The sequence below is a fragment of the Aquarana catesbeiana genome, linkage group LG03 (assembly GCF_042186555.1).
Source record: "Aquarana catesbeiana isolate 2022-GZ linkage group LG03, ASM4218655v1, whole genome shotgun sequence".
Taxonomy (NCBI): Eukaryota; Metazoa; Chordata; class Amphibia; order Anura; family Ranidae; genus Aquarana; species Aquarana catesbeiana.
Window position 1 is genome coordinate 528,156,289 of NC_133326.1, and position 24,921 is coordinate 528,181,209.

The 24,921-nt window shown below is 42.9% G+C and overlaps 1 long non-coding RNA gene across 1 annotated transcript in view; it reads left to right on the forward strand.

Moving 5' to 3' along the window:
- LOC141132639 (uncharacterized) overlaps window positions 1–24,715 on the forward strand; it is a 411,644-nt gene extending 386,929 nt beyond the window's left edge. Inside the window, exon 3 of the long non-coding RNA XR_012242939.1 lies at window positions 22,488–24,715. This is a non-coding gene — a long non-coding RNA (uncharacterized lncRNA). The remainder of the gene's footprint in view (window positions 1–22,487) is intronic.
- Window positions 24,716–24,921: the final 206 nt, after the last annotated feature.

The window sequence follows — 24,921 nt, forward strand, 5'->3', positions numbered from 1 at the left end:
ATAGTTTTTTAAGTTCATCCGGTGGCATATCTTTTCGCCACTTAGAATTAGAGGGTTTTGTACATGGTTTATTTCGTGGAGATATGGTCCATTTATCTGTGATAGGCTTAGATATATTTAATATGGGTTTACAAAATCTAATTGAATCAGCCACGGTGTTGGGGGGGGGGCCTCGGCCGGCAGCACTGCTGCTGTCCTCAGCCGGTGGGGAGTAGTCGTCCAGCATTGTTGGATGGACACCATTTAATTTGTTCAGTTGTAGCCAGGATGGCTTTATATTCTTTAAAATAAATTTGAGTATTTTAGGTAACCCCTATGGATAACACCGTGGCCTTATAAATACCAATTAATAAATGTTTTGTTAAATTTAATTAACAGTGTTTGTCTTTATTATAATCCCATCTGTGCTAGCCCATGAAGGGTCATAGCATTATGCTGGGGCCCACATGGGATGGCTCAGAGGGGGCTGCATTTTCTCTCCTTTTATCTATTTACTAGGTTGCCATTGGTTGCCACTGTTGCTCAGGGCAGCAACAGCAAGAGGATTGGTAGCAAGGGCCAGCGTCAGGATTGGAGGAATTTGGCGGGCGCTGAGCAGCGCTGAAGAAGCCTATATAAGGGGCTGAGTGCAGCGGTCACTGACCGTGTGAAGCAGAACAAGCGACACCCACCCACCCGCCCCCTTTTTTGTCATGATGTTGTCCATGAGGGGGAGTAGTCGTCCAGCATTGTTGGATGGACACCATTTAATTTGTTCAGTTGTAGCCAGGATGGCTTTATATTCTTTAAAATAAATTTGAGTATTTTAGGTAACCCCTATGGATAACACCGTGGCCTTATAAATACCAATTAATAAATGTTTTGTTAAATTTAATTAACAGTGTTTGTCTTTATTATAATCCCATCTGTGCTAGCCCATGTGTTAGTGACACTGAGGAGAGGTGATTATGTGAAAGCAGGCTGAGGAACAATCAGGGAGGGCTATGTGGCCTACGGTTATATTCCCACTGTTTATGCTTCCCCCCCCTAAACTCCAGGTGAGAACCCTACCCATTCTTATCAATCCTATGGACAGTATACATAATGATACATTATTTGATCATTTCAAACACTATGACACTTAAAAAATAAGTGGATGCATTCCTTTTCCTTTTACCCTTTATTTTCACTCAATGATCCTACCAGTAGAACACATCCTGTCCTGGGGTGACAACGCTCACTCCATCTATGGAGAAGCATTGTTTATTGTTGAGGATAGAGATATGTAAGCAACCCTCTGTTTGGCCACCAGCAATGACCATACTGGCCGAGGAAACCTCCCCTTTACCTTCCTGAAAAAGGAATGAAACAGAGTATCAAAGGGAATCAAGAAGGAACTCTGCCATCTTGGCTACTCATGTACTCCCAGCCTGAGGCCAACTTCCAAAAACACATGGTACTTTTGCGATATAAACCATTGTCCACATAGTTAGCTTTTTTAGATGCTTTACTAGAAAAAAAAGGTAGGAATGGTAAAAGTGGTATAAAGCAGTTCCGTACAGAACAGTTCCAACCATTTTTTACTTCTGCCTCTCTCCATACTTTGGAAACTTGTTTAAACCAGAGTATCTCTCAGCCTTCCCAGTTCTAGTCCAGAACAATAAAAAAAGAAAAAATGGCTATGGCTCTCCAACTTCCCTGTGCTTCACATGCTGCTAGCATCAGGTCAGTATTTCCCATAGACCCCCATTCCTTTCCTGCAGGGGAAAAAAAAATTAGAGATATAGAGATTATACATATACACACACACACTGTTCAGCATAAATGAGTACACCCCAACAGATTTGTCAGAAAACCTTTACTTTCCTTTCAGAATCAATATTTTCTATGGGACACTATACTACAAAATACTCCCACAAATGCGGGCCATTGATTGCAACCAAGATTTGTTCATTTGCATGCACAAAAAAGTTATTTAATTCAAATTCATTCAAGACCACGTTGCAAAAATGATTACACCCCAATAAAAGTCTTAGGAGCAAAGCTAAATTTTAGACAACAAAATCCAAATGAACAAGAATTTAACTACAGGTGAGTCCAATTATTCATTAAACAGGTGTCCAGCAGACAGTTGATTATAAAAGGGCATACTTAACAAAGAAAACCCCTTCCTATTTCATGCGGTCAGCAATGGCACCACATGGAAGAGAAATGTCACAAGGCCTGAGAAAAAAATAAAATTCTTTAAACAAGAAAGGTTAAGTCTACAAGAAGATCAGCAAAGCTTTACTTATCAGTCAGAATACTGTAGCAAAAGTGATAAAAAAAATTTAACAAAGATGAAACTGCAACAAACTGCCAGACATCCAGGCCATCCATGGAAGTTAACACCTTGACAGGAGCGTCTTCCAATGAGAAAGGTTGAAGAAAATCGCCATGTAAGTTCACTGCAGTTAGCTAAAGAAGTAGAAAGCCATAATGGGGCGACTGTTTTCCGTGACACAATAGTGCGTACACTGCAGAGGAATAACATGCATGTTGTCCACGAAGGAAGCCTCTCCTAAAGCCCATGCACAAAAAAGCCAATCTAAAATTTACCAGGGCCCATGCTGAAAAAGAAGACTACTAGGACTCTGTACTCTGAGTGATGAGACCAAGATAAATATTTTTGGAACTGATGGCTTCAAAACTATATGGCATCGCAAAGGTAAGGAGTACAAAGAAAAATGCATGGTTCCCTTCAGTGAAACATGGTGGTGGCAGTGTCCTTCTGTGGGGCTGCATGAATGTTGCTGGTGTTGGAGAGCTGCATTTCATTGATGGTATCATGAATTCACAGTATACTTCTCTATATTGAAAGAGAAGATGCTACCATCACTTCGTGCCCTTGGTCGTCGTGCACTTTTACAACATGACATTGATCCAAAACACACATCTAAGGCCACTGTTGCATTTCCGAAGAAGAAAAGGGTGAAAGTGATTCAGTGGCCAAGTATGTCTCCTGATCTGAACCCAATCGAATACCTATGAGGAATTCTGAAGGGGCAAGTTGAGCATCACTCTCCATCCAGCATCCAGGCTCTAAAAGAGGTCATTCTTGAAGAATGCAAAAAAATAGATGTTGCAATATGTCACCAAATTGTTCCTTCCATGCCTATAAGACTTGGTGCTGTCCTTACAAATCATGGAGGTCATAAAAAATACTAGATGTAGTCATTTTTGTTGTGGGGTATATTCATTTTTGCATCAACTAATTTGAGTAAAACTGAAGATTTTGTAATCTAAGTTATATTATCCTTACTTTCATGTATTGAGCTAAACAAATGTTCTATAAAACTCAGTGTTGTAAAAAAATATATATATCTATATATATAGATATATAGCTATATATCTATATATCTATATAGCTATATATCTATATATATAGATATATATATATATATATACACACACAGGATATTAGAAGGGCACTAACCTTCTGCCTGTAGAGATAGATAGATAGATAGATAGATAGATAGATAGATAGATAGATAGATAGATAGATAGATAGATAGATAGATAGATAGATAGATAGAAATATAAAAAGAATATATTTTTTCCTTTTAGATAGATAGAACTTTACTGCTCCACCTTTCTCAGTGCTTGCTTATTAACAAGACCATTACATTGGTTTCACTGAATCCAATGTAATCTCCAGCTGGCTTACCTTTTAACTGGTTTCCTTTCAGCAATGCTGCTGACTGCACTGATATAGACAGAAAGCCAATAGAGAGAGGTCCTACAAACTTGCTCATGAATTATAATCCTAAAAATATAGCATGTCTAAATGTGAAGATTGCAGAAAAAACAACTTGTAATAACAACTCAAAATGGTGACCTATTTCAACTATGTGATAGTTTCTTAAAAACGCTTAACGGTAAATTGCAAGGTTTTTAAAGAAAATAAACCATCAGAATGTGTCTCCATAGACAATAAGCATTTAATTCCTTTTTTCTGTTGAAAGCCAGCTTTTCTTTTCCTGAAGTGTGAATGCGGTTTAGTCTGGCTGTCATAGCTTTAAGTATAATATGAGTGTGGTTATGAAAAGATTTGCTGCCTTTAATTTCAAATGATTCATCTGTTTCATTCTACTGGCAAAGCATCATTTTTTCCTCAGATAGAAGTTAGAATTATGCTCAGACAAGACAGGCCATTAGTAAGCAGTTTATGCCGCCTTTTATAGCAGACTTTGCAAAGGGCGTAATCATAGGAGTAACAGAATGCTCGCTCGCTTTTCATTCTGCACCCTGATAGTCTCCAAAGACAAGTATCGACTTCATTTAAAGCATTTAGGTGCCAGTGCCACTGTAGTCCAGCAAATGCATAGCTCTCAACTGTCCCTGATTTTGAGGGACTGTCCATGGTTTGGAACAATGTCCCTCTGTCCCCCCCATTTGTTTCTCATTTTAGTCTGATCTATATAGTTATATATAAAATGCACTATTTATCTTTCAAAAAGTATTTCCCAGTGCTAAACCTTTCATATAAAAGTCATTATAAAGAAATAGTAGTGGTAAAAAAACCACTTGTGGGTTTAACAATTCATTTTTGTATAATTCTCCTTTCAGGGGGTGTGGCAGTGGGTGTGTCCTTTGCCTACATACTTTTGCTGATAGGTGTCCCTTGTTCCCATCTCATAAAGTTGGGAGGTATGCAAATGAAGTCTGTCAGTGTCCCCTTAAACATACAGCAAATGTCTACTACATTAAGGGTACATAAGTACATTTGCATATAGATAGAAATCCTGTAAATAAAGTCCACTAGTGTCCCCTTACACCAGATCATTTCAAGCGAATATGATCATCATTTATAAATATCATTGCTGGCACATTTCCACAGATTTTTATGTGTTTCTTAAAGGGCTTAAGCCTGATCATAGCACCCAATTGATGGTGCTGTGAGCGGCATGTTTGCCATTCCTAAGGTGTGCAATGCGATTTAAGGGACCCTGTTCTGTGGTTTCCTTTTGGAGCGTGCATGACTGGCTCCTGGCTCTGATGCTGGCATCCCAGTGGGGATCTGGGCCGGGAAAATAGTTCAACTGTTGGGTAGAGATCTCTCCGCCTGACATTTTTTGCTTCTTTCAGTGCCAGGTGCTGTAACGCAGAGAGCATTCCAGAACCCAGCACATTGCTTCCCTCCACATTTCACTGCTGCTAGGGATGTTTGCTGGGGACAGACCCACGAAAACACAGTAGCTGGCAAACAAGGATGCATATCAACATTACTCGAGGCAAAAGGCTAAATACACAGATATTACACAGGTAAGGTTGCCGTTTACCTGTCACCATATTTCTGTTAATGCAGTACTGAGATTAACACTGCTGGGTGTAGGAAACCTGTTTGGCAGTGTGGGAAACCTTTTTTTCTTGCTGCAGTTCAGTAAAACACATAGGCCTTGTCCCTCCCCCAGCCTGTCCCTGGACAGTAAAAGAAGAAGCAGCAGACTAATGAACTTCTCTCTGTTCTCTCTATCAGCATGCCCTTTGCACTGCAGTACAACTGATTGGCTCCATGTGCTGCTTCCTCCTTTCCAAAACTAAGGTCTGCTGTATAAGGACAGTAAAAAGCTGATATCAAATTCAGGTACTTACACTGCTTGTATTTCGAAAAATACATTTAAAGCGGGACTTCACTCACAATCATCATTGACTTTTTAACCTCCCTATCGGTTTTCCCGAGTGTGGCTCGGGGTTAAAATTCAGTACCATTAGCGGTAACCCCGAGCCACACTCGGGATTGCATTGCAGGATCCTGGGACGGCTTTACTTACCTTGTCCCCGGGATCCTGCGATGTCACCCGCAGTGTCCGAGGGCTCCGTCCTCCTCCGAAGCCTCTCCGTGCCAGGCTCTGTTCCCTGCGAGCGGCGCGACGCACGGAGGCGGAGCCTGCCGGCAAATTAAAAAAAAAGTAAAAATCATAACACATACAGTACTGTAATCTTACAGATTACAGTACTGTATGAAATGATTTCACATCCCTTTTGTCCCCAGTGCTTTGGCCCATGCCCTGCATGCAGTTTTACATGATATACACTGTTCTTTCTGCCTGGAAACTGGAGATTGTCCATAGCAACCAAAAAGTGTCCCTTTACGTCAAAAGTGGCTTTAGACCAGCTAGAAAACAGCGATAGTAAATTAGAACACTTGCAGAATTGAGCGATAGTGAATTGTGGGGAAATTTATTTTATTACTATTTTTTTTTATTTTTTTTAATTATTTATTTTTATTTATTATATTATAATTTATGTTTTTGTGTTTCAAACTTTATCATACCCGGGATATCTACTAGACTCTGGTTTGGACAGATTTAAGTGTGTTATTGTTAAGATTTACAGACCTACAATATAAAACGCCAAATTTCCATGCAAAATAATGGTACCGCTTTCAGCACCTAAAATCCAAAATAATCATACCGCCAGGGAGGTTAAAATCCTTATGCTGTTACCATTTGTAAATACTGTAGATAGGAAAGTATATTTTATTTACTTGTTTTAAACTTTTTTACATTTCTTCAGTTAGTCCCTGGTCTTAGGCAAATTATTTCATTCATCCTAGGAGTCTTCAGGAGGGGAGGGGCAATTCTCAGCTAAGCACACCCTCCTTCCTGCATGCCTGAGCTAAGGGCAGATAGCAGTATGCATAGCATACTAGCTCATTATGTAATACTCATCTGAGATCGAAGCCCTCGATGTGGTGCCCGTACACAGCACCGGCCGGCGACATCACTCCCAGGGGTTACTTCCAGGTATTGCGGCTCTGGCGCTGTGATTGGCCAGAGCCGCGATGACGTCACTCCCATGCATGCGCGCGGGAGCCGCCGGTAACGGCACATTCACTGAAGCAAACGGCAAAAAGTGGTCCGTAAGGGTTTACAACAACTTTAAGCTGAGTAAATATATACCCAACATGTCATGCTTTAAAATTGTGCACGCTCATGGAATGGCGACAAACTACGGTACTTACAAATCTCCATAGGCAACGATTTAAACATTTTTGCAGCTTACTTGTTAAGAGGTACAGAGGAGGTCTAGTACTAGAAAAATTGCTCTCCCTCTAACGATTGTGGTGATACCTCACATGTGTGGTTTGAACACTTTTTACATATGCAGGCGTGACTTACGTATGCGCTCACTTCTGCGAGTGAGCACAGAAGGATGGGGCGCTTTAAATGTTTTTTGTTTTTTTTTTATTTATTTTACTTTTATTTTTACAGTGCCCCTTTATTTTTATTTTTTATTTGTATTCCTATTACAAGGAATGTAAACTTTCCTTGTAATAGTAATAAGCATGATAGGTCCTCCTTATTGAGAGATCCAAGGTCAAAAAGACCGCAAAATTGTAATTTACCTTTGAAAGCAAAAAAAAAAAAAAAAAGACTTGAAAAAAAAAAAATCATCTCTTTAAGCCAGAGAACCAAAAGTGACGTTGGAGGTCGCACCGGTCCTCCAAGGGCATAGAGCCAAGTGGGTGCTATCTTGCCCTCACTCAACTTCCTGCCTAGCTATCGGCTGCATCGGACCAGTTCCGGGTTAACCCATGGCTTCGGTAAGCTTGGAAAGGACCGGAATGGGGGGGGGGGGGGGGCAGTGCACCTCTCCTGCCCCCTCTAAAAAAAAGGTGATCCAGTGGCGAACCGACGCCGAATCGCCCACAGAACAAAATTATACCGTTGGTTATGGCAGCTAGCTACCATAACAACGTCATTTAACGTCAAAGTCATGAGGTAAATGTACTGTGGGCAATTTGCAAGTGTTTTTTAAAAGTAGTACATACGCTACTTCTGGTGCCATCCAGTGCAATTTCAGCCCATTCGAATGAATGTGCTGAAAATCACATAGCACTGAATTGCCCAGGAATCTCACAGGAACATGCTCCATATTCCTGTGCAATTCTGGTGTGAACCAATGTTTACTGAAGATTAGGGATGAGCTTCGTGTTCGAGTTGAACCCATGTTCGACTCAAACATCGTCTGTTTGCCCGTTCGACGAATTGCAAACGATATGGGCCGTTCGCGCCAAATTCGTGTGGCGCGTCACGGCCCATAATTCACTGCGGCATCGCAGTGCATTGCTGGCTGATAATTGGCCAAGCATGCACTATGACCCGCATGCTTGGCCAATCACAGCGCCGTGTGAACAGAGAGCCGTAATTGGCCAAAGCCAAGGAGGCTTTGGCCAATTATGGCTCAGGGGATTTAGTACACGCCCCACACTATATAAGGCCGCCTGCACGGCGGCCCTGTGTAGTGTGTGTTCCGGCGTTGAAATAGATAGACAGAGAGACAGTGTCATTTGATTTAAGTTAGATAGATTAGGCAGGACAGTCAGTGAGTTAGCTGCACTTACAGTGTATTGTGTATATATATGCATCCCAGGTGTTGTATATATATATATCTATAGATATATATATCTATATATATAGATATATATATATATACACTGTATTCAGTTTAGCTAGATCCGTTCCTGTTATCTTCCTACTGACAGGCAGGCTTGTCTTGTTACAGTATTTACAGCTACCTGAAGAAAATTGCTGGTGTTCTTTTGATCCTATTAGTACCACAGTCAGGCAGCTAGACTATTTACAGTTAGTGTAGTGCGTCCTCCTCACAGTGTTCAGTTAAAGCTACAAGTTAGTTTAGTGTGACCTCTGCACAGTGTTCAGCTAAAACTACAAGTTAGTGTAGTGCGTCCTCCTCACAGTGTTCAGCTAAAGCTACAGGTTAGTTTAGTGTGACCTCTGCACAGTGTTCAGCTAAAGCTACAAGTTAGGGTAGTGCATCCTCCTCACAGTGTTCAGCTAAAGCTACAGGTTAGTGTAGTGCGTCCTCCTCACAGTGTTCAGCTAAAACTACAAGTTAGTGTAGTGCGACCTCTGCACAGTGTTCAGCTAAAGCTACAAGTTAATGTAGTGCGTCCTCCTCACAGTGTTCAGCTATAACTGCAAGTTAGTGTACTGCGACCTCTGCACAGTGTTCAGCTAAAGCTACAAGTTAGTGTAGTGCATCCTCTGAACAGTGTTCAGCTAAAGCTACAAGTTAGTGTAGTGCGTCCTCCTCACAGTGTTCAGCTAAAACTACAAGTTAGTGTAATGCGAGCTCTGCACAGTGTTCAGCTAAAGCTACCTGTAGAAGGTTCGTGGTGTTTTCCTGATCCTATCACTACCGCAGGCAGCTAAATAACTTACAAGTTAGTTTTTTGTGAGCTCTGCACAGTGTTCACCTAAATCTACCTGTCGAAGGTTGGTGGTGTTTTCCTGATCCTATCACTACCGCAGGCAGCTAAATAAGCTACAAGTTAGTTTTTTGCGAGCCCTGCACAGTGTTCACCTAAAGCTGCCTGTAGAAGGTTGGTGGTGTTTTCCTGATCCTATCACTACCGCAGGCAACTAAATAAGCTACAAGTTAGTTTTTTGCGAGCTCTGCACAGTGTTCACCTAAAGCTACCTGTAGAAGGTTGGTGGTGTTTTCCTGATCCTATCACTACCGCAGGCAACTAAATAAGCTAAAAGTTAGTGTAGTGCGTCCTCCTCACAGTGTTCAGCTAAAACTACAAGTTAATGTAGTGCACAGTGTTCAGCTAAAGCTACAAGTTAGGGTAGTGCATCCTCCTCACAGTGTTCAGCTAAAGCTACAAGTTAGTGTAGTGCGTCCTCCTTACAGTGTTCAGCTAAAACTACAAGTTAGTGTAGTGCGACCTCTGCACAGTGTTCAGCTAAAGCTACAAGTTAGTGCAGTGCGTCCTCTGAACAGTGTTCAGCTAAAACTACAAGTTAGTGTAGTGCGACCTCTGCACAGTGTTCAGCTAAAGCTACAAGTTAGTGTAGTGCGTCTTTTGAACAGTGTTCAGCTAAAACTACAAGTTAGTGTAGTGCGACCTCTGCACAGTGTTCAGCTAAAGCTACAAGTTAGTGTAGTGCGTCCTCTGAACAGTGTTCAGCTAAAGCTACAAGTTAGTGTAGTGCGTCCTCCTCACAGTGTTCAGCTAAAACTACAAGTTAGTGTAGTGCGAGCTCTGCACAGTGTTTAGCTAAAGCTACCTGTAGAAGGTTGGTGGTGTTTTCCTGATCCTATCACTACCGCAAGCAGCTAAATAAGCTACAAGTTATTTTTTTGCGAGCTCTGCACAGTGTTCACCTAAAGCTACCTGTAGAAGGTCGGTGGTGTTTTCCTGATCCTATCACTACCGCAGGCAGCTAAATAAGCTACAAGTTAGTTTTTGTGAGCTCTGCACAGTGTTCAGCTAAAACTACAAGTTAGTGTAGTGCGAGCTCTGCACAGTGTTCAGCTAAAACTACCTGTAGAAGGTTGGTGGTGTTTTCCTGATCCTATCACTACCGCAGGAAGCTAAATAAGCTACAAGTTATTTTTTTGTGAGCTCTGCACAGTGTTCACCTAAAGCTACCTGTAGAAGGTTGGTGGTGTTTTCCTGATCCTATCACTACCACAGGCAGCTAAATAAGCTACAAGTTATTTTTTTGCGAGCTCTGCACAGTGTTCAGCTAAAGCTACCTGTAGAAGGTTGGTGGTGTTCTCATACTATAGCAGGCAGTTGATTTTGCTAGTTGCAGTATCAGTATATATATATATATATATATATATATATATATATATATCCCAGCTTAGTGCAGCTACAGGCCATTAGTATGTCTGGAAGGCCAACAAGGAGAGGCAGACAGTCACAAGCCAATAAAAGAGGGCAAGCAGGCTCTGTGTCTAGAGGCAGCAGTGCTGGTCGTGGAGACAGTGCATCCTCATCAGCACGTGGCTGTGGGACCTTGGCCTTTTTTTCGGCAGCTGGCCGTGTTGAGCCGCAACATGCGGAAGACTTGGTCGAGTGGATGACCAAGCCGTCCTCATCCTCTCTCATCCATGCTCAGGGTACTTTGTCTGGCAAAGCAGCTGCCAACGCGGCCTCTACCCTCGGCTCAATGGCATCAGTGACTCCTTCCCTAGCCCCACCATGTCCTCCTGAGGAGTCCCTCAAAGTGTTTGACTACAGTGTTGGGTACATGCTCCAGGAGGATGCCCAGCATTTAGAAGGCTCTGATGATGATACTGAGCTAGATGAAGGCAGTAACGTGAGCACGGACAGAGGGGGTGCCCAAGAAGGACAGCAATCTGGCAGTCATGCTCCCCCTGCTGCAGCATACTGCCAGGTTTGCCCAGTGATGAGGAGGGAGGGGATGATGAGGTCACTGACTCAACGTGGGTGCCTGATAGGAGAGAGGAGGAGGAGGAGGAGGCACATCACCAACGAGGCAGGATGCCCTCCAGGGGTCAGCCTAAGGGCAGCACACTGACTGCATCACACCCCAAAGCTCCGCATGTACAGGGCGCTGCTGTCTCTGCACGTTATTCCAAAAGTTCTTTGGTGTGGGCCTTTTTTGAGACGAGTGCATCAGATCACATCGCTGCTATTTGCAACATATGTCTCAAGCGTATCTCGCGTGGCCAAAACATCTCCCGCTTGGGCACCACATGCTTGACCAGACATATGTTGACCTGCCATGCAGTTCGTTGGCAAGCATATCTAAAAGACTCACACCAAAGAACAAAGAGGACCTCTCCTTGCTCCTCATCATCTGAGATCTCCAACCACACTATACCTTTAGTCCTCTCTGAGACCTGCACTGAGAGGAATGAAGGTGTATAATTAGGGGTGTCACAGCCAAGTACTTGTGGGCAATCTGCTTTCGCTACACCAACATCAGATTGTACCAGGCAAATTTCCCTGCCCCAGCTGCTGCACCGCCGAAAGAAGTTCGCTCCCAGCCATCCACGTGCCCAGTGGTTGAATGCTACCTTGGCAAAATTGCTAGCACTTCAACTGCTGCCTTTTCAGTTGGTAGACTCTGCCCCCTTCCGTGAGTTTGTGGAATGTGCGGTTCCTCAGTGGCAGGTACCCAAACGCCACTTTTTCTCACGGAAGGCGATTCCAGCTCTCTACCGGCATGTGGAAGGCAATGTCCATGTCTCGCTGGACAGGGCGGTCAGCGGTAAGGTGCATATTACCGCTGACTCATGGTCCAGCAGGCATGGACGGGGACGTTACCTACGTTTCACCGGGCATTGGGTGACTCTGCTGGCAGCTGGGAAGGATGCAGGACAAGGTGCAGTAGTGTTGGAGGTTGTTCCACCACCACGCCTCCAAAATGCCACTACTAATGATTGTGACACACCTCTCTCCTCCACCCCCTCCTCTTCTTCTTCCTCCATGGCCTCTTCCTGTGCTTTGTCTTCGGAACCAGCGGTGCTCCGTAGCCGTTCAAGGGGCTACGCAAGTATGCAGGCCAAAAGATGCCATGCGGTGCTTGAGCTGGTGTACTTGGGGGACAGGAGCCACACTGGGGCAGAGTTTCTGTCAGCTCTGCAGGGGCAGGTTCAGAGGTAGTTGACGCCACGCCAACTTAAGGCAGGAATGGTGGTTTGCGACAATGGCACCAACCTCCTCTCTGCCCTCCGACAGGGACAAATGACTCATGTGCCCTGTTTGGCTCACGTCCTTAACTTGGTGGTGCAGCGGTTCTTGGGCAGGTACCCGGGCTTACAGGATCTCCTGAGGCAGGCCAGGAAAGTCTGTGTGCATTTCCGGTCATATAATGCCAGTGCTCGGCTGGCAGACCTCCAAAAAGTAGTTTAACCTGCCCAAGAACTGCCTAATCTGTGACATGCCCACCAGGTGGAACTCAACGTTGGCCATGCTGCAGCGGCTGCACACGCAGCAGATGGCCATCAATGAGTACCTGTGTGACTATGGCACCAGGACAGGGTCAGGGGAGCTTGTTTTTTTTCCTCACGCCAGTGGGCCATGATCAGGGATGCATGCACTGTCCTGTTACCATTTGAGGAGGTCACGAGGATGGTGAGCAGTGACAGTGCATGCATCAGTGACACTGTCCCCCTTGTCCACCTGTTGGAGCACACGCTGCATGGAATAATGGACAGGGCACTTGAGGCAGAACAGAGGCAGGAAGAGGAGGACTTCCTTAGCTCTCAAGGCCCCCTTTATCCAGACAGTGTACCTGCGTGCCCGCCGATCACACAGGAGGAGGACGAGGAGGAGGAGGATTGTGTCAGTATGGAGGTGGAGCCTGGCACTCAGCATCAGCAGCAGTCTTTAAGGGATCAGTCCCAAGAAACACATGGACTTGTACGTGGCTGGGAGGAGGTGGCTGCGGACCATGTTGTCCTTAGTAACCCAGAGGACTCCGGACCGAATGCCTCAGCAAACCTACGCTGCATGGCCTCCCTGATCCTGCAAAGCCTGCGTAAGGATCCTCGTATTCGTGGTATCAAGGAGAAGGACCAATACTGGCTGGCAACCCTCCTTGATCCAAGTTACAAGGGTAAGGTTGCAGACCTTATCTTGCCGTCGCAGAGGGAGCAGAGGGTGAAACATCTTCGGGAGGCCTTGCAGAAAGGTCTGTGCAACGCGTTCCCAGAGACTGGGAGGTTATAAACTCCTGTTTCTGGACAATGTGTTGCTGAGGCTTCGGTCAGTCAAAGAAGGAGCGGTGGAGAAGGTGGCCGTCTGACCGATGACAATTTTTTAGTCCGCAGCCCCAAGGTATGATCGGTTCCAGCAACCATCGCCAGCGTCTGTTTTACATGGTGCAGGAATACCTAGGGGCAAGATCTGACTTGGACACCTTTCCCACCGAAAATCTTCTGGGTTACTGGGTCTTGAGGATGGATCACTGGCCAGAGCTTGCACAGTATGCAATTGAGCTACTGGCCTGTCCTGCATCCAGCGTTCTTTCGGAACGCACATTCAGTGCTGATGGAGGCTTTGTAACCGATCACAGGTTGCGTCTGTCCACCGACTCGGTCGATCAACTGACCTTCATAAAAATGAATCAGTCTTGGATCACCACCAGCTACCAAGCACCTGATGCTGATGTAACCGAATAATTTTTTTTGAAATCTCAGATCCCTTTAAAGACTGCCTATGCTGATGCTGAGTGACTATCCTGAGTAATTATCCTCTTCCTCCTCAATGATCACGCTAATAGCTTGTAAGAACATTTTTGGTTCTGGGCGCCGCCACCAGTGCCCAATTTTTCAGCCCCTGTTTAACAGGGGCGTGTAATTACAATTTTTGATGCAATACTTTGCAGCAGGGCTCGTTTCTGCATTCCAACTAGAGTATCTGTGGGGGGTTGCAGTGTTGTGGCACCAGCACCAGTGCCTAAGGCCCAATTTTTCAGCCCCTGTTCAACAGGGGCGTGTAATTACAATTATTGATGCAATACTTTGCAGCAGGGCTCATTCCTGCGCCCACCAAGAGCGAGTGAGGACTTACAGTGTTGTGGCACCATCACCACCACCAAAGGCTGAATTTTTCTGCACCTGTTTAACAGGGGCGTGTAATTACAATTTTTGATGCAATACTTTGCAGCAGGGCTCGTTCCTGCGTTCCAACTAGAGTATCTGTGAGGGGTTGCAGTGTTGTGGCACCAGCACCAGTGCCTAAGGCCCAATTTTTCAGCCCCTGTTTAACAGGGGCGTGTAATTACAATTTTTGATGCAATACTTTGCAGCAGGGCTCATTCCTGCGTTCCAACTAGAGTATCTGTGAGGGGTTGCAGTGTTGTGGCACCAGCACCAGTGCCTAAGGCCCAATTTTTCAGCCCTTGTTCAACAGGGGCATGTAATTACAATTCTTGATCTAATATTTCACAGCAGGGCCCGTTTCTGCGCCCACCAAGAGCGAGTGAGGACTTACAGTGTTGTGGCACCAGCACCACCACCACCACCAAAGGCCCAATTTTTCTGGCCCTGTTTAACAGGGAGCGTGTAATTACAATTTTTGATGCAATACTTTGCAGCAGGGCTCGTTCCTGCGTTCCAACTAGAGTATCTGTGAGGGGTTGCAGTATTGTGGCACCAGCACCAGTGCCTAAGGCCCAATTTTTCAGCCCCTGTTTAACAGGGGCGTGTAATTACAATTTTTGATACAATACTTTACAGCAGGGCTCGTTCCTGCGTTCCAGCTAAAATATCTGTGAGGGGTGCAGTGTTGTGGCACCAGCACCAGTGCCTAAGGCCCAATTTTTTAGCCCCTGGTCAACAGGGGCATGTAATTACAATTCTTGATCTAATATTTCACAGCAGGGCCCGTTTCTGCGCCCACCAAGAGCGAGTGAGGACTTACAGTGTTGTGGCACCAGCACCACCACCACCACCAAAGGCCCAATTTTTCTGCCCCTGTTCAACAGGGGCATGTTATTACAGTTCTTGATCTAATATTTTACAGCAGGGCCCTGTGAGGGCTTACAGTGTTGTGGTCACAACAACACCTAAGGCCCAAATTTCTGCTGAGTATATAGGGCAGGCCCCTACTTTCAAACATCCAACTTACAAACGACTCCTACTTGCAAACAGAAGGAGACAACAGGAAGTGAGATGAAATCTACCCCTAGGAAGAGAACTTCTCTCCTGTAAGAGTTAATATGGGAAAAACATTTCTCCTTTCCACTGATGCTTTATCACCAATCCTTGTTTCACAAAAAAACCCAAATTTTCAAAAAACATTTGTCATTGGGACAAAAAGTGAGGTGAAATCTTCTGAAGAGGAGCACAGACAGCAAAACAAATGTCACAGGGGTGATAACCCTTCCCTATGTTTTCCAAAAAGGTTAAAATAGATTTTTTGGCTGGAGCTAAACACGTTAAAAATGTACCAGTTCAAAATTACAAACAGATTCTACTTAACAACAAACCTACAGTCCCTGTCTTGTTGGCGCCGCCTGTATACTGCTGTTCAGAGTACAGAGCCTGTAAACTGCTGTTTCCTTTTTTAATTTGGGTGCAGGGTTCCCCTTAATATCCATACAAGACCCAAAGGGCCTGGTAATGGACTGGGAGGTACCCATGCCGTTTGTCTCACTGATTTTCATCCATATTGCCAGGACCCGACATTACATTAAAGCCGCAAGCAGTTTTAAATGACTTTTTTTCCTTTAAAAATGACATTTTGTGCAGGGACTGTTCTAAGCACGGGAAACACGTGCCACTTTACAGGCATACTATAGACACCCCCCCAGGTACGATATTTAAAAGAACATTTCACTTTTTTTTTTTTTTTTACTTTAAGCATTATTAAAATCACTGCTCCCGAAAAAACTGACGTTTTTAAAAGTTTTTTTTGCATTGATACATGTCCTCTGGGGCAGGACCCGGGTCCCCAAACCCTTTTTAGGACAATACCATGCAAATTAGCCTTTAAAATGAGCACTTTTGATTTTGAACGTTCGAGTCCCATAGACGTCAATGGGGTTCTTAACGTTCGTGCGAATTTTCGGTCCGTTCGCAGGTTCTAGTGTGAACCGAACCGGGGGGTGTTCGGCTCATCCCTACTGAAGATGTCCATGCCCAGAAAAAAAATGGGCACAGTGGCTGCGTTTGATGGGCACAGTGGCTGCATTTGATGGGCACAGTGGCTGCGTTTGATGGGCACAGTGGCTGCAATTGATTTTATTTTTTTCAGTATTTTTCAGTTTGTTTGCGCCCGCCCCCAAAAATTTTGAGCACCAGCTGCCACTGATCTAGTTGTTTTATACACAGTGCTGTCCCTGGACAGTCCAACAGACAATAATCACAAGACAAGACAATATTTGAGCCAGGTTTTTAAATGCCACGCTTTTGTACTCCCTCTTACTTTGGTACTGTTTATGATTGCCTTATGGTAAAAATGGCCAATTTTTAGTCACCCAACAACTATGTATAAAAATGATTGTTACAAGGAAAAGATTCTACCTCTTCTAATAAAGGGAATTCTATCCCAACCCACACTTGACACCAGAACATGTTTGGGGCTTTTTATAAGGTATCATGGCCCCTTGTGAATATTAATAAACAATGTCTCAGACTTTTGACTCATCTAATATCTGAAGTCAGTGAAAGTTCTTCTGTAACAGATTATGCTGCCTACAATAAATTACTTTGTAAGAAAAAGTGTGCAAAACTAGGGCAAATCAGAATGTGGTTTGATACTTACCGAAACCCTAGATGAAAATATTCACACTTATTTTCCTAATGGTTATGGATTGCCATTTCTGGGAATAAAATAAACAAGTGAGTTTTAGAACAGATGTTCACTGTAGTTAAAAGGGGCAATTTACTTATAAAGTAGAACTAACAATACGTGTCTTAGCTGGGCTAAGTTTAGGATACACTACAGCCAACACCATAACTTAGAAGTAAAGAGTGACAGGAAAGAGGCACATCTTCTAGGCAAAAGAACCACAAAACAGCCTAATTTTTCATATCTTGTGGAAGAAAGACTTACAAACAATACTTTATAGCAGCCTTTTACAAACTTTTTAAGATTGAAGGAACCCTTGGTATAATGTTCAGGTCTCTGCAAACCTCTGTTCAAAATTAATATATCTACAGTTGTTGGAAAATTTACAGAACCAGTTAGTTGTAGATATAAGAATACATAAAATAATGCAGCATAGAGTATTTAACATCCAGAGTGGAGCTTTTTGACCACCGTGCACTAAACAACAAAATGATTTTCAGTACTAACCTTTAAATAAAACCAATACTTATATTGGCTACAAAAGAAACATAGGCAGTGAAAGATGATGACCACAGTCATCTCTTTGAAGGTCAGTGGAAAAGCACCTCCTTATATTGATAATCAGTAGAGAAATGCCCCTTTGCATTAAAGTGTTACTAAACCCAAAACAGTAAAATCAGTCTGTATATGCAGTAAAACACGCTTGTTATACTCACTGTGGAACAGTGGCGGCTGGTGGTAAACGGCAAACAGTGCACCCACATGTGCTTCAAAAAAAAAAAAAAACTTGTAGAAATCTATGCATCTGGCACCCTGCATGTAGATCAGGGGGCGGCGCATAGAGATTAGGGGGGCGGTGCCCCTGCGCCCCTTATGTACCGGCTGCCGCAGCTTGGGAGAGTGCATGTGATCAGTCACGAATTCGCACGCCCACAGCTACTAACTAACCGCGACATGCGTTCCGTGACCGGGATATATGAGGAACTAAGGGAATAAGGGGGAACTTATACTGAGCATGTAAGACCGGCTGTGGTACTTTCACAGCCTGCACTACCTTTGGCCACCAGTAGAGGGAGACTCCACTCCAATCCAGCTAGCTGACCACACACAGGCAGATACAAATCTTACATACAATCTGGTGCACTCTAAGGGTTGGGGAGCAGTCTAGCAATTACTATACACTTCTAGGGTTCCTCCAGCTATCCTGCAAGCTTGAACCCCGGTGTTAATCACTCTTCCCACTGTCCCCACACCCACACACCAGACACACAATAAACGATAGCCTGCCACCTTCCACACTCCAAAGACATGCTGGTAGGTTAATTGGATCCTGTCTAAATTGTCCCTAGTATGTATGAATGTGAGTTAGGGACCTTAGATTGTAAGCTCCTTGAGGGTAGGGACTGATGTGAATGTACAATGTATATGTAAAGCACCGCGTAAATTGACGGCGCTATATAAGTACCTGAAATAAATAAAAATAAATCAGCACAGGGGCCAATCAGCATTGTCCAGACAAAGAAGAGGAGAATGAAAACTCCTCCTACAATCTTTAACTAGACACTGATAGAAGTCACAAGACTGCTCTAGCTGCTGATGAGAAAAGGTATTTAGCCGTTTATATTTACTAAAACTATTGCATTTTCATGTTCTGTGTACTGTGATAGATCATATATATCTTGAATGCAGAGTCCTGGGTTTAGTAACACTTCAATGGCCTGTGGGAAAAAAAATCCTTTATATTGGTAATCTGGTAGAGGTGCTCCCTTACATTAGTAGTAAAAGGGAAAAGGACCCTTTACGTTTAGGTGGTCAGTGGAAGAGGTGCCTTCTTACATGGGTGGTCAGTGGCAGAAGGACCCCTTACATTGGTGATTAGTGACAACTAGGACCCTCTTAGGCTTCATTTATACTTGACGTTTTGGGATCTCGGAGAGAATTGCTGTGATTCTGCCCGCCATTTCGAAATGCACTACAATCGCAAAACCATTATTTTGAATGGCACCTAAAACATGGTACAGTTTTGCCATGATTTTTGTGTGATTTATTGTGGCAAATTGCATTGTGTGAGGCTTGTCGCTGAAAAGAAGCTCCTGCTCCTTTTTCACGCAAGCTTCACGCGATGCTATTTGCTGTGATTGCCACATGATGAATCACACAACAATTGCAGAAAAAACACATTGAAAATAATAGTACCTGAGCCTGCATTTTGCGATTGTTCTGAGTTTTGAAATTGTGGGCAGAATCACAGCAATTCTGCCTGAGATCCCAAAATGCCAAATGTCCATGCAGCCTTACTGACAGTTAAAAAGATCATTGGTGTCAGTGGTTACCTATGTGAGACGAGAGGAGAGGTTCAACTGGTCCCATGCCACTGGCTCTGCTAAGTGAGGTTCATGCCAGAATTCTGCAGATCATTCTTATGCCGCATACACACGGTCGGATTTTCCGACGGGAAATGTTCAATGGGAGCTTGTTGTCGGAAATTCTGACCATGTGTAGGCTCCATCGGACATTTTCCGTCGGAATTTCCGACAAACAAAATTTGGGATCTGGATCTCAAATTTTCCAACAACAAAATCCGTTGTCGTAAATTCTCATCGTATGCACACAATTCCAACGCACAAAGTTCCACGCATGCTCGGAATCAAGTAGAAGAGCCGCAATGGCTATTGAACTTCATTTTTCTCGGCTCATCGTACGTGTTGTACGTCACCGCGTTCTTGACGTTCGAAATTTACGACAAGATTTGTGTGACCGTGTGTATGCAAGACAAGTCTGAGCCAACATCTGTCGGAAAAAAAACGGATTTTGTTGTCGGAATGTATGATCGTGTGTACGCGGCATAAGTCTGTGTACATCCTAAGGAATGCCTAGTAGCTTCTGAAGAGCTCAAGGGCTCCACTGAACCCTGTAACAGAAAGTCTGCCTAATAAACATGTCTTATTACATGTAAAAACTCCTGTAAAGACAAATAATTACACAGACCACTTAAATGTAGTGGTTAGTGTAGAAAATGAAAGAAAAACCTTGGTCACGCGTTTTTGCTCATTTACCCTTTACTTTTTGCCAGAAATGCTTTGAAACAAACCATAACTGTGCTATAGTATACTACCAACAAAACGTCTGACCTCAGCATTCAATGTGCCTGGAAGTCTGACCCAAACCAATGTACCAAATCCAAGGAAATTCAATTCCATCTCCAGCACTGGGCACAGTGATTCTTGTCAGACAGCTTACTTAACAGTATCACCAGTTAGCCTGCCGTTAGCCAAGTAAAATATCTAAAAGCATGGCAAAAGGCAATTTTATGGAATGCTGAATGATTTCAAAGGAAATGATGAATGTTTTGGCGTTCTTAATGTCCTATTATGATAACACATGCTGAAAATAGACATCCTTCCTTTCTAATAATAGGAGGCTTAAGACTTGTCATCTACATAAAAACTTAGACTACTCCTAAAAACCTCTGTGGAGTTATACTGTATACTGTATATATTGAAATAGGGTATGGAGCTTTAAACAAGATAAAACTTGGGTTAAACCCTAATTTTGAAAGATAGCACTAGATCTTGAAGTAAATACTGTTTATCATTTCAACACTCCAAAGGTAGAAGGGCTTGGGAAGCTTCTCATAATCCACTAGTCCCCATAAAAAGACTGGGGAACCTTGAGTATATTCTAAACAATAGGCAAAAATGGGAGCCCAAGAATGCTGCTTTAGAAGTAATAGAAATTGAATGCATTTAATCAGGACTTTCGAAGTGAGGAAAACATCAAACAATCTTGTATTAAAAATGTATTTATAACTGCATCAATTTAAGCCTTTCAAGTTTAGATCCTCACTATGTCTTCATCTAATCCAATATTAGCAGAGCATTTTCAGTTAATTGGCATCCTTTAGCTGAAGCAGCTTCTGCCTTGGAAACCTACTGAAGTTAGTGCTATAGATGACTACCTTTCCTTATGAATGACATTTGTTTACTAGTCACTTGAAGACTGTCTAATGTACATATACATTGCCACTTTCAAGTGGTATATCAGGATGATGCCTGTAGCTACAGGCATCATCCCGGTATTGTTTTGTTTAGGAGGCGATGGTAGAAGTGGGCTTGGGAGGCTTCTCATAATTCACTAGTGCCCATAAAAAGACTTGGGAACCTTGGGTATAATCTTAGACAATAGACAAAAATGGGAGTCAAAGAATTCTGCTTTATAAGTAATAGAAAATGATTGCATTTTATCAGGGCTTCAAAGTGAGAAAGACATCAGATAATCTTGTATTAAAAATGTATGTATAACTATATTAATTTAAGCCTTTCAAGTTTAGATCCTTACTAACCATGTCTTCATCTAATCCAATATTAGCAGAGCATTTTCAGTTAGTTGGCATCCTTTAGCTGAAGCAGCTTCTTCCTTGGAAACCTACTGAGGTTAGTGCCATAGATGACTACCTGTACTTATGAATTCCACTTGCTTAGTAGAAAACTGTTTAAGAGGGCATTCTGTAGGTTCTGCAGATTTTCAGTTGGCAAACTAGAACTAGTTCACTGTTTTTAGCAGTATCTAGAAGGCTCTCCCTACTTGTATTTATACTACTTTAAGACCAACGATACTCTAGCATGTTGGAATCACCAATATTGTATTGGAGGATTGGCTCTAGTTTTAATTGAATAGAATTGAATAAATTATATAAATGGTATCTACTCTGCACCACTTTTCTTTGAACATTTACTTGAAAGTCTGTGCAACATCTAGAAATCATCAGTAAAGAGGTAAATCTGAATAGTTGGCATAGGAAATTAGAGGGCTGTGTGAAGACCCCAGCTCTGAGATCAGCTATGTTGAAATTAAGTGATTCAAAGTCCTACCACAGATCCATATTTGGTTCTATTAGTATCTATAGCAGCAACTTTACTCACAGCCCTGTGTCTCACAAAGGCTGTGAATCATTGTGCTGGGTGCTTTAATAACAAAACAGCTTCATTCCTTAATGGAAAAAAGATTAAGATTTTAAACGTTGGATAAAATAGGGAAGGAACAGACCCACTCATTTTTACTGCTGTCTGTATATCCACTGGGGAGATTCTGGACTTCCTGTCAGGTCTGTGGGTCAGGAAACGAGTGGCAATCTTCCCAAAAATCTCACCTTGGGCAGCTGCCACCTGAACAGGTGTTCCACTAGAAGATATCCCCTCAACTCCTGTCCCCTTGAAAACCATAAAATATTGGATTTCCCCCTCTTATTCTGCCCTGATCTTCCCAACTGGGGACATAGATCTGACAGGGATTCTAACTCTCCCTATGATGACCAAAACAAGAAACAAGCTGTGGCAAGAGTTCTAATTCAACTTTTTTTTTAAAAAATAAAGAGTATAAAAATACAAATATCATTAGTAAATAATAGATCTATATATTGCTTCTTGTTTTTTAACAGTTACATGAACGACATGGAAGGGGATATCACGTAACACCTTCGGGTAATCTAGTAGATGGATACAGCAAATCTACAAAAGTTGAAAGGGTCATCTTCCACTGCTAGAAAAAAAACGTACAGCATGAACATGGATGCTGCAAACTTTTATGTGTGGTAAGTTGTGAACTTCCCAGTTGCTGACTTTAGAAAAATCTGCTGCTATAGGACTATGTGATCCTTATGTGTGGCCTTATGTGGTTGTGTAATATTTCTAAGCTATATGATTCTTCTGGGCTGTATGAATTTGGTGGACTGTATGCAACACTACCATGGTATATTGTTTTGGTCTAGGCACTCATAAATGGTCATTAGATGAACAAGTAGAGATTGAGGCACTCACAGCTCTTGCAACAGGAGAATTAGAGTAGACAGCAAACATTTTATTGTGCCTGATGTTACAATGGGGCTTATGCCCTGTACACACAACCGGTTTTGGCATCGGAATAAACTCCGAAGGTTTCTCCGACGGAACTCCGATGGAATTCCATTCAAGCGGTCTTGCCTACTACACACGGTCAAACCAACCGACCGTCAAGAACGCGGTGACGTACAACACGTACAACGGGACTAGAAAAAGGAAGTTCAATAGCCAGTAGCCAATAGCTTCCGTCCGGTACTTGCTTCAGAGCATGCGTCATTTTTGGTCCGTCGGAACAGCATACAGACGACCGGTTTTCCCGATAGAAATTGGTTCCGTCAGAAATATTTAGAACATGTTCTAGGTCCGTCAGAATTTTCTAAAGAAAAACTCCGATGAGGTATACACACGATCGGAATATACAATGAAAAGCTTCGGTCGGACTTTTTCTGTCGGACATTCCGCGGCGGCCCTCAAGCTGTTGCAAAACTACAAGTCCTATCATGCCTCTGCTTGTGGGAGTCATGGTTGTAACTGTCAGCCTTGCAATGCCTCATGGGACTTGTAGTTTCACAACAGCTGGAGGGCCACCATTTTGAGCCCCCTGACCTAAAAGGTAAATGTCAGCAGATTTCAACGCTTGATCATCCACTAACACCTGCTTGCCCATAGCAATACATGGGTGTCTGTTTTTCCTCCATCAATGGACGGAGGAAAAACGGACAAACGGAACGCCCGTGTAAAAGGAGCCTTTAGGTATGCTGTGTTAATGGAGACACATAACAAACATATAGTGGGGTTGTCTCAAATTTGACTGCAAAAGTGGAACTAGGCTTTAATTCTTCTGCTAAAAGATCTGTGAGTGCTCAAACCTCTTGTTTTTCTAATAACTTTTTTTTGACTGCAGTGAACCCCGATGGATCTTTATCAGTGTATGCAGCGGCTACAACTGGCAATGTGTTATTGTTGGTCTACGTCTTTTGTCATGTGTCAGGTCTAATTGTGGCACCGTAGGACAGTTTGAACCAATATTGGAATCAGTTTTAAGTAAAGTTTTGCTTTGCCCATGCAGGGAAAAGCAACAGATTCTCTTTATTGCCTCCCTTCCAAGCAGCATAGGTTCATTTTTTTTGAGCCATTGAGTGCAAAGGAAATACCCATACTTCTATGTATGTAGAAGCATGGGACTCTCGCCTTTTGTGTGACAGAACCTTGTGATTGGCCCAGCTTTGTCCCACGACAGTGGGGACAATGCTGAATGTGTAAGCTCTGTCTAGAGTTACTGTAAATTTACACAGGATAGCCTTTCCTAACTCTTTAAGAAGGAGGAATAATGAGCTGCGAGGGAGGGGGTCATTAAAGTTAACCTGTTGTGTTGGCCTGAATGGGCAAAGCGTAGGTTCATTTTAAAGCAACAACCCTGTAGCAGAGCTGTAATGGTGAATGACATTGTTACAATAAAGTATATGATCTTCTTTTATTGGCTCCATTTTGGTATGTTAATTTTACCATTGAAAGTATTGTGATGTATGTGTTTGTTAACAGCAAAAAATGTCTGTTAATCTTGCCAGAAATTAAAAAAACTGTCATATGTTCTCTGCGCAATTCCTATGTTATCTCAAAGAGCCGATGTATCCCCCCCCCAACTTCTTATCTTGGACTATAGAATGATTGGTGTCTATGTTAGAGATCCGAGAGTGAGAGTTTAAATGGTTTAACAAAATGCAACTTGGTAGGGCTGACACCAATGAGTCCACAAAAAAGAGGGGTTTTGTTAGCTTAAACCAGACTTAGGGCACATTCACACCAAATGCAGTGCAGTGCTTTTTTTTTTTTTGCATAAAAAAATGAATTAAAGTAGGTTTTATGGGTTCCAATGGCATTGTTCACACCAGCCCAATGTGCTCCACTGCTTTTCAGTTCCAGAAAACAAAAGTACAAAATGCTGCTTTTTTTCCTGCACAGAACTGTACTGGAATGTGGTAAAATGCATCAAAAAGCATTAAAAATGTGATGCAGAAAAGCATCCGGAACGGA